Below are 16086 nucleotides of genomic sequence, written 5' to 3'. Positions count from 1 at the left end.
CCTCCTCGCTAATTCCTAACAGAACATCTGGGGTTCCCCCCCCCCCCCCCATGGAAGTAGGAGACAGGAAGACTAACTTTTGACTCCTTATATTACCTCCAAATGAGATTATTTGGAGAAGCAGCCTGACCGGATTGAGAAATCGAGGTCTCATTCACGTAAAACTGCAAAACTATGTCCCGTTACCAGGCCACCTTGTTATTTCTTAGAACTAAAACCGTCTTCACGATCATACTGCCCGACGTAGACTTTTGCAGAATTCGTTCAAGGTAAATCTAAAACGTGGCACAATGTTTGTAACAAAGTTTCCTTTGGCATTGCTTCCTTTGTCGATATACTCCAAAGAAGCACCCCCACAAAGTCTTTCCTGATCTCAGAGAATCCCTGAGGTCCAGCGCCCTCCCCGCAAAGATCCTGCTTAGGGGTTCAACCCCCGCTTATGGCCCAAACTTAGAGTTCTTAAACCCGCAGCGGAGAAGTCAACCGCCGGTCTCACCTCAGCTGTAGACACCAACACGACCTCCTCCTCCGTTCCCCCTGCTGAAAGGCTTGGGCCTGGAGCTTTGCGATCTGCGCTTCTTGTCAGCCGGGACTTCTCCGTGCGCCCCGCCCGTGCACTTCCGGGTCGGTGCTAACCTGCGCATGCTCCAAAGCTGGCGTCCTTCTTTGGCGCTTTCCTACTCATTTCCGGGTAAGACGGCTGCTGGCCCGGCTGCTCGTCCCTGGTTCCGAGTCACACCTGTTTGGGTTCTGCATCTGTGCAGGAAGGCATCTTCAGGCCCCACTCGAGGGCTGCCTCCCCACTTTCTCACAATACAGGTCCTGGAGGGCCCGTGCGCACCGAGAGGTACAGAAAAGGAGGGAAAGCTGAGACGCCATTTGGGGGGGACACTGGGGATCCGTCCTGAAGTGGGAGCCTGCCAGCCCCTAAACTTTGAGGCAGGGCAGAGCTCCTCATGACCTAGAAGGCAGAGAGGAGGAGGGATGGAGGAGGAGTACAAAAATGTTTTCTCTCTTTTAAAATCCCTTGCAGGTTTTTGGGGCACCTGGGCGGCCTAGTCCGTTAAGCATCGGACTCCATCTCGGCTCGGGTCACGATCTCATCGTTCATGGGTTCAAGCCCCGCGTCTGGCTCTGCACTGATAGTGCAGAGCCTGCTTGGGATCCTCCTTCTCTGCCTCTCTCTCTGTCCCTCCTCTGCTCATACGCTCTCTCTCAAAACAAAACAAAACAAAAAACCTGAAACCAAAAAACCAAAAAACAACTTAAAAAAAATCTGTTAAAATCCCTTACATGTTGAGATGATAATACTTTAAACATGTTAGATTAAATATACATTCACGTTAATTCCATCTGTTTCTTTTCTCTTTTAATGTGGTTATTAGAAAATTGGAAATAGCTTACATTATATTTTCATTGGACAGTGCTGGGTGGATGGGACCCCTTGCAAAGCTCCGAGCCCAGTGACTGGCACCTAATAAAATATCTGATAAATTCTCTGAACGTATTTTTTGCAGATTGGTTTCCTGTGAAAAAGCTTTCCAGTGGTTATCGAGGATGCAGCCCTGAATAAAATAGAACTGCCCTGTGGCACTCAGCTCGAACTCAGGAGACACACATTAGGTAAGTGAATATAGAAAGAAGGCACTTTCAGACCAGGGGAAGTGCGTGCTGTGAAAGAAAGAAAACAAGGGCAATGGAATAGCAAGGATTGTCATTGTCTCTAGGCTTCTTTGTGCTGGTAGCATTTGAGCCTGAGGCCTGAATGACTAACCGGGGGAGCTGACCCTGGAAGGCCTGGGGCAGAAGCTCCAGGCAGTGGGAACAGACTGTGCAAAAGTCCTATAGCAGGAATGAGGCTTCTATAATTGAGAAATGGAGGAGAGCTCTTGTTCTCACGAAGAAAGGTAGTAGGAAATGAGCCTGCAGAGGTGGAAATGTGGTGTCCCATAGGTCACAAGGGCCTAGTGGGCGCTGATACTTGAAATAGGACAAGAAGCTTTTGCAGCCTTCTCCACCCAGTTCTTGCAGAGAATCAAGCCCAAACACTCCCAAGGCATCCATTACATGCAATGAATTAGGTCATCTATCTTATTAGAAAATGGTATTAGATAGTATCATCCTTAGGAAAATTGAGAAAACAATCCCACATACCATTCTCCGCACGGCTTATTTCTCTCCCAGGACCCTGAGAAAGACTGCACGAGAGGTTATTTAGGCAGAGATTTGAAAAAGACCATGTCGACCTCAGTGTAGAGAGTAAATGGGATAGGGGTCAAGAGGAAGGAAGGGCAGTATGGAGATCAGTGCGAAGTCCTTCGCAACGGCCCAGTTGAGAGTTTGATGGGGTTCTGGGGTGATGGTGGGGTTTGGAGCTGATGGCCGAGAAAGAATTCTGGAAGACGTCTTTGGTGCAAAAAGGTGATTTTATTAAAGCGCGGGGACAGGACCCGTGGGCAGGAAGAGCTGCAGTGGGGTTGTACAGAGTGACTGCTTATATACTGTGGGGTTGGGGGAGGTAAAGGCAAGAGAAAGTTTCTTAAACGGATTTTCCTGTGCTAAAGAGGATTTACAGATTACTGGAGGCCTAGGTATTGTCAAGCTAAGGTGGTTTTTCCCTCTAGCAAGGCTTTCTTAAGATAGTAGGGAGTTCCTGGAGCTGAGGCAATTGATGAGATTACTGTAAACTCAGAGACTCTATCAGTTTAACCATTTGTTTTCTGTCCTTTTCTTTGTTCTTGGGCAGCCAGAAGGGCCTGAGGAATATCACGCACATCCCACCTTGCGGGGGCGGGGTGGTTTGCAGCTATCAGCTTCCCTTAGGTTCCCTTGTCCAGTTGGCCTCGGCTTCCACCTGGGCTGAGGTAGCTGGACAGGGAGAAGCGAGCTCCTGTCTTCCAGAAGCTAGAACCAAGCGAAACTAGACAGGGGGAGGGAAAGGAAAGAAAGGAAGGAGTCAGGATAACTACTGAGTGTTTGGTTCGAGCGGCTGGGTGGATGCCAACGTCGTGTGTGATAGGTGCAATGAAACCCCTTATGTCAAGGGGTTTTAAAATGGAGCCGGGAGGCCATTAAGATGTGCCTTATGCCTGTCCTCACCTGTGAAACGGTGAGCATTTGAACTGGGCCAAACAACAAATATTCCAAGGACTCAGCCCGAACACCTGCAACAGTAAGAGACTTCGCTTCGTGACAGCCTTAGCAACCAATTATATGCAGTGAAGATTAGTTTTTTGTTACCAACACAAATCAAAATTCTTTGTAAACAGTGTGTATAAGCATTCCCTCTTGTCTGTAGAAACCCTTGACTTTTGTTCCCAGAGGAGGGATGGAATCTGTGCTCCCTGAATTGCAAGTAAGTACTTTCGTTTTATTTTTAGCTCTGCCTCTTTTCTGGGTGGACACATGTATGGTGATTTGGATTCCAGTCCCAATTCTGCTGGGTGACCCTGGACAAATAAGTGGCTTCAGTTTCCTCATCTGTAAAATTGGGGTTGCCTTGGAGATTTGATGACCTCATGCATGAAGAACATGGGTCTGGCCCACGGTAAGCACTTAAATTGCTATTATCGTCGTCGTGATCATTCCTGTGTGACTAGCATACGGAGTAGGTAGAAACATGGGGTCTGAAACCAGTCAGACCTGAGCTGAGTCCCTGCTTTGTAATGTGACCTTGATAAGGTCAGTTTACATCCCTGAGCCTCAGGTTCCTTTTCTGTAAAGGGGCTGAATGACAATGCCCTCCTTCTAGACCTGGTTGTGAGAATTCAGTGAAGTCACGAATGCGAAGTCCTTAGGACATAGTCATTCAGCCTAGGACATAGTAATTGCTCAGTAAACAGGGCCTAAATGCTAGACTAACTTGAGTTTTCTTTTCTGTGGCTGTTTGGGGAGCAGAATTATTACTTAAAATAAGACTTTATATTTTTGTTATAAAATCATACATAGCCATTGAAAAAATGTAAACAGTACAGAATTGTTTAGTAGCAGAATGCAAGTTGACTTAACTTCCCTTTCCCCTAATTCCTTAAGTAACCACTGTTGACTGTTGCATAGCTTTCAGAATTATACACACACACACACACACACACACACACGCCTGTGTGCATGCGTGGACATGCTCTTCTTGAGGAGGCCGTATACGAGAACGGCTGAGAGTTCAGATTCCAGAGTCACACAGGCCCAGGTTCTAGTCCTACCCCTGCCACTTAGTTACTGTGAGGTGGCTGGCAAGATCTTTAATGATCACTCTTGAGTCTCAGTCTCCCTTTCTATAAGGGGAAAAGTCATGGCGGTGCCGGTGATGAGCATAAGGCAGGCTGAAGGCAAAATATAAGCTAGCACCCCCGCCCCCCTCAGGTCAAGTGGGATGTTTGTGACATTCCTTAGGCACTTCTGGCTGCCCAAGGACAAAGGAAAGGAAAGAAAGCAAATGGTTAATTGATAGAGATCACAGTCCTGCAGGACCTGAGTCTCCATTAGTTTGTAAATATCTTAGTAAATTACATGAAAAAGGCAATCTTACCAACTGCCTAATCTCCAGAAACCTGTAGACTCAGTTTCCCGAAACCCCAACGTCACCCCTTCATAGTGATATGAGGAACAAAGGCCAGAAGGAAATGGCAGAAAATTAAATTTCCTCATAACCTGCTGCCCATTGACAAATACTTGAGGCAAATTCAGAGTAGAACATTTCTCCAGGAACCCCCTGCCGTCATAATGTTAATGCCTTACTAGAGGGAAAAGAACCTTAGCTTGACCACAGCAAGGCCTCAAGTATCTTAGGAGTCCTCTTTAGCATATCAAAGTCCTTCTGGAGGCCTCCCATTTGACTTTACCTTCCCAACTTTATAGTATATTTCTGCCCGTGGGTCCTGTCCCCGTGCTTTAATAAAATCACATTTTTGCACCAAAGACATCTTCAAGAATTCTTTCTTGGCCTTCCACTCTGGACCATCCCCACAAAAGCCTCCCCATCGCCCCCAAAAAACCTCATCACCGGTGTGCTTTGATGAGGAGCTGAATAGCGTGTGCTGAAAGATCAGTGCCGTCTGCGTGTGCAAAGGTCTCCGAACACTTAGCTGCTTTGCTACGTGCAGGCATGCTTCATTTGTGTGTTGTTTTATTGCACTTTGAAGATAACTGCGTGTATTTTTACAAATTGAAGGTTTGTGGCAACCCTGTGTCGAGCAAGTCTATCGGCGCCATTTTTCCAACAGCATGTGCAGACTTCGTGTCTCTGTGTCACATTTTGGTATTTCTTGCAATATTTCAAACGTTTTCTTTATTATTATATTTGTTATGGTGACCCGTGATCAGTGATGATGACTCACTAAAAGCTCAGATGACGGTTAGCGTTTTTTAGCAACACAGTAGGTTTTAATGAAGATATGTACGTTGCTTTTTTTTTTTTTTTAGACATAATGCTATTGCACACTTAATAAACTTACAGTATTCCTTTAAATAGACTGGGAAGCCAAAAAATTCATTTGACGTCCTTTATTGCGGTGGTCTGTAACTCAAGCCAAAGCATTTCTGAGGTATACCTGTATATTTATTTTAAAGATCATAGATAATGCCGTTTGCTGTGCACTCTCCGGCAACTGCTTTTGTAGCTTAATAAGGTGCCTTGCACCTCTTTCCACACCAAGACTTGATTAGTCACAGGCTTAGCAACTCCTCGTCCCTAAACTTCTGCTTTTGAGAGATGCCTGCCTGCCTGTGAGTCATTAGCAAGGCCACAGCCTCTGTGGTGCCAGGGCTCTCCCGGGCTCTGGAGGTAGGTAGTAACCTTATGCACCCAGGAGATGGCAGGCACTTTCCAAAAGAGGACGACATCTAGCACAGGGGAAGTGAGGGGTTCTTTACAGCCTCTTACCTCTGTGCCCTGTGCCTTTGGGACATGGTGTGGCCTTCTGAGGTTGTGTCGTGTTTCCCTCAAGGGGCCCTTGTACCTGCTTTCACTTTTCCCTGGGGTCCTCAGGCAGAGTTCAGATTCTTCAGAGTCCAAGCCAGTCTCGATCTCAAGATCTTGATGTCATTGTTTTATAAGACCTGCTGTCTGGAATATTTTCTAACTGGCTTTGTGATTATGTTATAGATTTTCATTACTTTTTTTTTTTTTAATGTTTGTTTATTTTTGAGACAGACAGTGCATGAGCAGGAGAAGGCAGAGAGAGAGGGAAACAGAGAATCTGAAACAGGCTTCAGGCTCTGAGATGTCAGCACAGAGCCTGGCACAGGGCTCAAACTTGGGAATGGCGAGATGATGACCTGAGCCAAAGTTGGACGGTCAACCGACTGAGCCACCCAGGCTCCCCACTTTTTATTTTATTTTATTTTATTTTATTTATTTTATTTTAATTATTTTATTTTATTTTATTTTATTTAAACTTTATTTTAATTTTATGAGAGTCTGCTGGTTATGGTAGATGGTTATTTCCATCCCATTCTTTCCCCACCATACCTATACTGCTCTTTAATTCTGGGACTTCTTCCCTCTCCTTCTAGCATATAAGCACCCTCCCGGTACCAGCCTCTTCTCTATGCTCTAGGAATTTGGAGAGTCCCACTTTTCTTTTCTTCTGCTCTAATGATGTCACAAAACTCAGACATCCTTTTTGCTCAGAAGCCCTTGAATTACTTACCCATGTGTGTACCTGTTTCCTTCTTTATGAGGGAACTGGTCCTGGTCTTTGAGGACCATTTCCTTGAGAGAAGACAGGCCTTAAGAGTTCCACTTGCAGAGGAAATTATGGAAAGGGCCAGATGAATGGCAGTGGGCACAAGGTGAAAGGTCAGGAACAAGGTTGGTGATTTCTTTGGCATAGGATAGTTCTTGGCAAGGGTCATAACTATATTAGGGCCAGTAATAATCCTTTTTCTATCTGGCTTGGGCTATGGTCAAGATCAAGTGAGATAACATTCTGAAACCACCTTATAACATGTAAAGCACTTTATATAACCTGTTAGGTATCATTAGTTAGCAAAATGACTTACATCCCACACATGCTGTGGCAGGAAGGGCGCTGGATGGGAAACCAGGAGCCATGGGTCTGCTACCAACTTTTTGATAGAGAGTAGCAAGATTCCTTCTTTGGCAAATTGATTCAGTCATTTGTTGAACACCTACCTGTGTCAGTGGTTCTGGGGATGCATAGGTGAATGAAATAGACAAGTTCTCCTGGAGCTTACATTCAAGAGGGGAGACAGACAACAAAAAAGTCAACAAATAATAGTAAAGAAGTACCTGAGGCTAATGATGGTGGATTGAGCACACACAGTCCCTTTGGCTCCCTCCTGAAATCACACTACAAAGACAGTAAGGGGATCTTTTAGAAAGGCTCTAAAGCCATAAGGGCAGGGAGAACAATAGAGGATGTAATGCCAACAAAGGTTTGGAAGCTGGAAAGCAGATGAATGAGTGGTAACTGGAAATGTAGTAGACTCGTGGAAGTTGAATCCTAAGCCACTAGTGGGAAAATCCAGGACTCGACCAAGTTTTTACTGCACAGTCCGCATAAAGCTCATGAATGAATAGCAACAGGTACCTCTGGAAATGAAGGTGAAAGCACACTAATGTCAGGGAGACTGGTTGAAAATTTATGAAAAAAAATCCCCAGATTTCCTCCTCAGTTCTCTGATATGAGGTAACTGCCCCTCACCCAGGAAAAGACCTACAGTTTATTCTCTGGAGAGGATAATACAGAGGATCTTTGGAACCTGGGACACCAGACATACTTGGAAGAGGTACCAGCATGTCAAAAGGAGATTAAAGGAATGATGGATGCCCTCTTCTCTATTTAGCTTCTAACTGACTGATAGTCCAACTTTCATCCTCCAGGAAGGAGATTAGAAGTCTCGTTTGTTTTTCTGGGAAATTTGATCAGCCCAAGAAGAAAAACCCTAAGTTGACATTGGAAGTTCCCCAACTGGATGACCCAGCAGAATCATCCTACAGTGAAGCCTAATTCATGTGCTCACAACTTCCATTCATTATTTAGTATCTGTGGAAGGCAGCCTCCAAGATGGCCCCAGTGATCTCACCGTGTGGTATTCACTCTTGGGTAATTCTCTCTCCCTTTGAGAATGGGCTGAGTAGAAAATGGCAGAAGATCATGTTGATGATTAGGTTTATAAGAAGGCTGCTTTCTGTCTTGTCTTCTCTTGCTTTCTTGCTTGTTTGCTATGGTGGAAGCCAGCTGCTCTGTGGAGAGGCCCACATGGTAAGGAACTGAGGGAGACCTCCAGCCCACAGCCAGTGAGGAACAGAGGCCCTCAGTTTCACAGCCCTTAAGGAACCAAATCCCATCAACAACCACATTGGTACTTTGACTGTTTTCAAACATCATAAGTAGAGGGAAGAGTACAATAGAACCTAATTTATCCATCACCCAGATTCAACAGTTTTTGAGATTTTACCATAGTGGCTTCTTCCATTCCTCTTCTTTTCTTTTCTTTTCTTTTCTTTTCTTTTCTTTTCTTTTCTTTTCTTTTCCTTTCTTTTCTTTTCTTTTTTCCTTTCCTTTCCTTTCCTTTCCTTTCCTTTCCTTTCCTTTCCTTTCCTTTCCTTTCTTTTCCTTCCCTTCCCTCCCCTCCCCTCCTCTCCCCTTCTCTTCCCTCCCCTTCCCTTTTTTCTGTGTGTGTTTTTAGTAGGCTTCACACCTAGTGCAGAGCCCAATGCAGGGTATGAACTCACAACCCTGAGATCAAGACCTGAGCTGAGGTCAATAGTCGGACCTTGCTTAATTGACTGAGCCACCTAGGTGCTCCTTTCTTTTCTGTTTTTTTTTATTTATTTATTTATTTATTTATTTATTTATTTATTTTACATTTATTTATTTTTGAGAAACAGAGTGAGACACAGCGTGAGCAGGGGAGGGGCAGAGAGAGAAGGAGACACAGAATCGGAAGCAGGCTCCAGGCTCTGAGCAAGCGGTCAGCACACAGCCTGATGCGGGGCTCGAACCCACGAACTGTGAGATCATGACCTGAGCTGAAGTCGGACGCTCAACCGACTGAGCCACCCAGGCGCCCCTCTTTTCTGTTTTTAAAGCAAACCCTGGAATCATGTCATATTACCTTTTTGTACTTTTCATATACCTCAAAAAAATTAGTTCCCTTCTTTCCCTTTAAGACAAGCAAGAATTACCAGATAGCTGATGAAAACTTGTAAGATAAAGGAATAGAGACCCATGCCAACAAGCAACTTAGAGCAGGGAGACAAAAATTCCTCAAAAAGATCACAGTGGATATTACAACCATGAAACAAGATCAAGAATAAAAGAAAATGCTTGGAAGTGAAAACGGATAGCAAAAAGGAAAGATTAAATAGAAGGACTGGAAGATAAACTTGAAGAAATCTCACTGAAGGTAGAGCAAAAAAGTGGAGAGATGGTAAATAGGAGAGAAGGGAAGATTAGTGGGCCAGTCTAGGAGGTCCAGTATGCCCCAAATAATAGGAGTGCCAGAAAGAGAGAAGAGAGAAAATGAAGGCAAGGAAATAATTACAAAATGTGTTAAGAGAAATTCCCCAAACGGAAGGATATTATTTTGCAGATGAAAAGAGCCCATTGAGTGCCTGCACAAAAGGATGAAATTTTAAAACACTTGTGAGAAGCATAAGGCCCTAGAGGTTTCCAGTGAGACAAAGGCCACAAACAAGGGATCAAGGAATCAGGACTTTTCAATAAGACCAGAAGCTAGAAGGCAGTATTGTGATGCTTTGAAAATTCTGAACAAAAATTATTTCCAATCTAGAATTCCCACGTCATCCTTACCAATGAAGCACAAAGGTAGAATAATTTCTGACGTGCAGAGTCCCAAAACATTTACTTCCTTAAAAAAAATTTTTTTTTAATGTTTTATTTATATCTGAGAGGGACAGAACACGAGCGGGGGAAGGGCAGCAAGAGAGGGAGACACAGAATCCGAAGCAGGGCTCCAGGCTCCGAGCTGTCAGCACTGAGCCTGACACGGGGCTCAAACTCATAAATCGTGAGATCATGACCTGAGCCAAAGTTGGACACTTAACCAACTGAGCCACCCAGGCTCCCCTCAAAACATTTACTTTCTTTTTTTTTTTTTTACTTTTATTTATTTATTTTTTTTCAACGTTTATTTATTTTTTTGGGGACAGAGAGAGACAGAGCATGAACGGGGGAGAGGCAGAGAGAGAGGGAGACACAGAATCGGAAACAGGCTCCAGGCTCTGAGCCATCAGCCCAGAGCCTGATGCGGGGCTCGAACTCACAGACCGCGAGATCGTGACCTGAGCTGAAGTCGGACGCCTAACCGACTGCGCCACCCAGGCGCCCCAAAACATTTACTTTCTAAGAAGCTGTTAGAGGACATAAACCGAGGAAGAGAAACTAGAGCAGAGAAGCAAAAAGCCTCTCAAGAGCATCCAGGGGCCGGCTGTACACCCGGCAAAAATTGCCACCCATCCAGACGGGAGCAGGTCAGAAAGTTCTGGGAGAGATTTCTTCAAGAAAATGAAATCCGTATCTGGCTAATACCACCGAAGGTCTCGGAAGGAGAGAAAGAAGACCATTGGCAAAGAGTTTGGGTATATAGAAAAGCAAGCAAATGAAAAATAAGGCAATTATTAATTCTACAGGATGGGAAAATGTGTTCAGAGTAGAAGAATAATGATTGCGTACTATAGAACTCCACTATTTACATAGTCACAATAATGTGAGCGTTGAGTATTGTAACACAGTTATGATGTAATTGGGATACTGAGTGGGGAGGTGTGTGTGTGTTCACGTATTGGAGAGAGTTAAATCTTCATCTGCCATCGGGGGAAGTTAACAGATCAAACCTGATATTAAAAAAAGAAGTATAGTAAAGTAAGCAAGTTCCTTAAAGATATGAGGGATTTGTGATTAGTTGAAAGGAGGTGAAAGCCATGGCCTCCAGGAAGAGGTAAATGTCCTAGGTGGGGCGAAAGGTGAGGGATGCTGTTTTTTTGCAGCAAACCATTTGACTCATTAAAGCACGTGCCTGTGTATCTTTCAAAAAACTAAGAAGTAAGACAATAGATGCGATCAGGTCGTGCCCAGTGCAGTAAAGTCAGTAACTCGGGGTAATGCGAGTGAGCGTATGAGAGGGAGGCAGGCACTTCTGGAGCGGGTCGAGGAAAAAGTCCTGTGAGCAGATGAAATTGAAGTCACAGACAGGCTGACAGATGAAGACTCAGCCACCGTGGGAACTGGGGGGAAGAGGGCTTCAGGAAGAGGGAACAGCGAGTGCAAAGGATCTGAGGCCAGAAAGATGAAGTGAGAGAAGGGGTGTGTGTGTGAGAGAGGGAGATGAGCTTGGGCAGGTGGATGAGTGTTAGATCCCGCAGGACCTTGCTGGCCGTGGGGGAGGGTTTGCGATTTATTCTGCCAGCCCCGAGAAGCACTTGGAGGCCTCTAAGCAGAAGAATGGAATCACCGTTTAGAAAGACGGCCTTGTGTAAACGTGCGTGAACATCCACAGGTGTGAGACGCCGTTCAAAGTGTTTGCATGTACAGTGTTGAACTCATTCAGTCCTCATAGTAGTGTGATGATTTAAGTGTGTTAGCCCCATTGTTTTTCAGTTAGAAAACTAAAGCCTGGAGGAGTCCAGATGCACAGCGGAAGCCTGGGTTCAAAACCAGTCACTGTGCCCTCCCTGCTGCCTTCCCGGAACCCCCTCTGACTGGCCCAGCAGAGGATCAGGACCAGACACCGCTTCTCAACCCTCCGAGCTTCTCAAGCACCTGGGGGGCTTTAACAAAATAAAATACTCAGATGCACTGGCATTTTTCAGAAGCTCCTCGGGTGGCTCAGAGTGCAGCCTGGGTTGAGAATCGTTGGACCTGAGGCTTTCTATGATGCCCCAAAGTGCCATGATTTTGTCCTCACGCCATTTCTGCTCTAGGTCAGTGGACACGGGGACAGCGTGGGACGGCTCATGGTTACCTCCACCTCCTGCTGGGCAGCCCACCTCTGCTTGGCCACGGCTCCCTCCTGGAAGCCTCCTCCACACCGGTCTGTGCTGTGCTGTCACTCTGGGGTGTCTTGTTCCACCTCTGGTTCCTTTCTTTCCGCAGCACGTTGCCAATCTCTCCCTCCCTCCCCAACTTTCTGTACCCCAAAGCTGCCCGCAGCACGAATCATGTTTCTGCCCACCTTTCTCTTCTGCAATGAGGTGTCAGGTTGAGAGAGTGAAGAAGAGCATGTGCGGCTCCTTTTGAGAGGGAGTCTGGGGTCAGAAAACCATTCTGATGAGGGTTGGCACATGGCACTTTAAAAAGCTCTGGGCCTCGGCTTTTCTTGTTGTTAAGTAGGTGGAAGGTATCTGCTGTGCTTCTTATCCTAAACCTTCGAGAACGCCTATGATCTGACCCTTTCTCGATCTTCCAGCCACCACTGAGCTCCAGTCACCCTGGCCTTTTCTTTATTTAAAAAAAAAATTTTTTTTTAACGTTTTATTTATTTTTGAGACAGAGAGAGACAGAGCATGAACGGGGGAGGGGCAGAGAGAGAGGGAGACACAGAATCGGAAGCAGGCTGCAGGCTCTGAGCCATCAGCCCAGAGCCTGACGCGGGGCTCGAACTCACGGACCGCGAGATCATGACCTGAGGTGACGTCGGCCGCTTAACCGACTGAGCCACCCAGGCGCCCCAACCCTGGCCTTTTCTTTTGTGCAAGTTTGGCTTGTTCAAGCCTTGTACCTGCTTTGAACCCTTTGCTTGGAAGGTTCCCCCTCCGTTGCCCCCTCCCCGTTTCCCCTGCCAATTCTTGGTATGCATGATTCCTTCTTTCCATTCTGGTTGCAACTCAAATGTCTCTCTCTTTTTTTTAATTTAATTCAATTTAATTTTATTTTGAGAGAGCGTGCATGCTAGTGTGCGAGTGGGGTAGAGGCAGAGGGAGAGAGTGAGAGAGGGAGAAAGAGAATGAATCTTAAGCAGGCTCCATACCCAGCATGGAGCTTGATGTGGGGCTCGATCTCATAAACCGTGAGCCATGACCTGAACTAAAATCAAGAGTCAGACACTTAACCAGCTGAGCCACTCAGGTGTCCCTCAGATGTCACTTTCAAGAGGCCTTTCCAAGCCACTCATTCAAAAGTAGCCACCTAGTCCCCTGACTCTGTCTTAGTGTCTTCACAGATCTTAGCACTGCCCCCAAGTGTCTGTTTATTGGTTTTCCTGTCTGCTCTCCCACTGGAATATGAGCTGCATGAGGTCAGGGATCTCATCCTCATTCACTGCTGTGTTTTTAGCACCTGGAACAGGGCCCGAGCACATAGTAAGCCTCGGTAAACGCTTGTGGATCAACAAATGCCTACACCCACGGAAAGCCAAATGATGTAATGTCTGCTGTGGCACTTTAGAGACTCTAGACTACTGTACCTGCATATCGGCTTTTTCAAACATCTAGATTTGAAAGTAGTATATTTACTTTCCTAACACCGTCTCCTTGAGGCTGATTGTAGTTCGGCCTGCCAGATGCCAGGGGAGAGTGGCTGGAGAGAAGGAGCCTGAGACTATACCAGGGCTTGGGTAAGCTGCTGGTGGACGGCTCACCATGGCCCCCGGCCCCCCCGCCCCACCGGACCTCCCATCTCCTATCTCCGCAGACCTTCAAATTTTTGCCAAGTGGGTTACTGGGCAGGCACCGCGGCGGACTTAGAGATCTTTGGCCCAATTTCCTGGTTGAATGTGCAATTTGTAGATGAGAAATGTCCTCATTTCCTGTGACTAGAGAAAAATAATGAAAAGAAAAAAAATGGGGCAGAAGTACTTAACCACAGGAGGTAGAGGAAGCTGATAAAAAGGAGACCTGACGACAACCTGGAGCCAAAAGGGGCAGGCGAATTGAAGGCAGTTGTGGCATCTTGGCTGTGTTTTCCTTCAGACCCTCCCCGCCGCGCTCCCCTGCTCCCTTGGACCACGGTGATCACCACAAAATCCTACAGCTCTGGCTCTGGTCAGATGAGAATTTCTGAGGAAGGGGCACAACGGCGTCTTTTCCAGAAAGAGGAAGTGAAATAGTTGATGCCAGGTTCCCTTTTCCTGCTGGTCGGGCCCCCTGGTCAGGCTGAGCCAGCTCCCTCCACCCTGGTTTCCTGGTAGCGGCTCTGGGCTGCTGTCTGTGTTATTCATTAACCGGCACTAATATTTCTGTTTACCCATCTGTCATCCTACAGGGGACTCGGGAGTCTCACAATCTAACCAGCCACCCGGATGCTCTTGGATCGGGCCCAGCCAGCCACATTCAGCTAGTGTTTATTATTGAGAAGTCCCTGTGCCAGAGCCCTGTACTATATGTAGCCAGGGAGAGAGATTGTTTTCTCAAATAGGACGTGATCTGTCTGCCAGTTGAGCATACGTGCCGGGAGGTATATCCAGTGATGTGCTTGCAAGAACTGCTCATTGACATCACTTGCCAGACCCGCGTTCGGCATCTCCGTGTTGGTAGAAATCGGCCCAACAGAAGTTGGCAAGTGCTACAAATCAGGGCTTCACCGTCCTCCACCCTGCTCTTACCCACTCCACTGCCAACAAATCCCCCAACCTAGTTGTTTTAAACATTTTCTAGCACACATGAGGCGCACGCATTTGTCAGGTGGATGCGTGATAACTTATGGGGGCCTCCTCCTGGCTATTTGGTCCTTGGACAGTTCTAATGGTAGAAGGCACAGCCCCCACTTTCAGGGAGCTACCAGTCGGGTGAAAACCCCGCATGCTCGCTGTAGTATGTTACAGTTCTTAGATCTGTCCTGTGCGTTATCTCCTTGTTCCTAACAACCATCTCCCTTCAGTGGTAGGCACAGATATCAGAGTGATTGTCTTAAAATGGAAATCAGACCATTCTGCTTTTTTGCTTAGAACCTTTGAATGGTCTCCAAAGCTCTTAGAATAAATTCAGACTATTTGTGGCCTAAAAGATTGGCGTGGTCTGGTCCCTGCTGACCTCCTCGGCTTCATCTTGTATGGCTCTCTCCCCAGGTCGCTGTATGCCAGCCCAGTGGTTCTCAAAAAGTGGTCACTGACCACCAGCATCAGTATCACCTGGGACTGTTCGAGGTAGATTCTTGGGTCCCATCCCAGACCTACTGATTCTGCAACTGTGGGGAGGGAGGACAGTAATCTGTGCTTTAGCAAACTCTCCATGCCTACGTTTGCAGAGCATTGCTCTAGCCCCACACTGGCCCTCTTTCAGACTTTGAGAAGCTAAGGTTTTCTCCCTCCTCCCTCCCTTTGCATCAGCAGTTCCTATTTCTAGAATGTTCTTCCCATGGGGCTTTGTATGGCAACTCCTTCTCATCATTCAGTTCTCAGCTGAATATCACTGACTCAGGAGAATCTTCGAAACTCCCTTAACGTCTCATTGTACTTTCCCCCACGTTTCTATTTTAGTCCAGTTGTAAAAACCAGTTGCACATTTTGGAATTTCCTTGCTTATGTGTTTACTTGCTTATTGACTGTTTTTCCCCACTGGAATGGAAGCCCCGAGAGGTCAGGTACCTTGTCTCTTATACACTCTGCATCTCCAGCCCTTGGAAAAGTATCTGGCTTCTAGTAGGTAACCCATACATATTTGTTGGACAAATGAGCTATTAATTTCCCAGGGAAGAAATGTGCTATGTATCATATGACTTCATGCAGATCAAAGACGTGTTAGTGAGCAGCAAAAGGTTCACCATGAAAATCTCAGACCAGAGATTTTCTTGCGCTTCTGTGATTGGCAAGAGCAGCCATGTGTCTGAAACCCTGGGAATCTCTGAGCAGGAAAGGGTTTGACACTTAACTGGTTCAGCTCTTACCAGGTGTGTCCGTTTCCTCAATGTTCCAGGATAGGTATTTTCTGTTTTCCACTTCAGTATTTCTGGAACTGGGGGGTGACTACCTTGTTGAGTTAGCTTAGTTCCATTAAAAAAATTTTTTTTTAAGTGTTTGTTTATTTTTGAGAGAGAGAGAGAGAGCACAAGCACATGAATGAGGAAGGAGCAGAGAGAGAGGAAGACACAGAATCCAAAGCAGGCTCCAGGCTCTGAGCTGTCAGCACAGAGCCTGACGTGGGGCTTGAAATTAATGAACTGTGAG

General features: G+C 46.2%; 1 long non-coding RNA gene across 2 annotated transcripts; it reads left to right on the top strand.

Annotated features, from left to right (window-relative positions):
- The first annotated feature begins 390 nt into the window (after positions 1-390).
- On the top strand, positions 391-6117 carry LOC113595343 (uncharacterized). Of its 2 annotated transcripts, XR_008293710.1 has the most exons (4): positions 391-847; positions 1518-1623; positions 3381-3547; positions 5468-6117. It is a non-coding gene; the product is annotated as an uncharacterized LOC113595343 (long non-coding RNA). The 2 variants fall into 2 exon arrangements; XR_003415839.2 differs by lacking the exon at positions 5468-6117 and having other exon boundaries at positions 430-847; positions 3381-5456.
- Positions 6118-16086: the final 9969 nt, after the last annotated feature.

The sequence above is a fragment of the Acinonyx jubatus genome, chromosome E2 (assembly GCF_027475565.1).
Source record: "Acinonyx jubatus isolate Ajub_Pintada_27869175 chromosome E2, VMU_Ajub_asm_v1.0, whole genome shotgun sequence".
Lineage (NCBI taxonomy): Eukaryota > Metazoa > Chordata > Mammalia > Carnivora > Felidae > Acinonyx > Acinonyx jubatus.
This window is presented reverse-complemented; position numbering and strand designations above follow the sequence as displayed.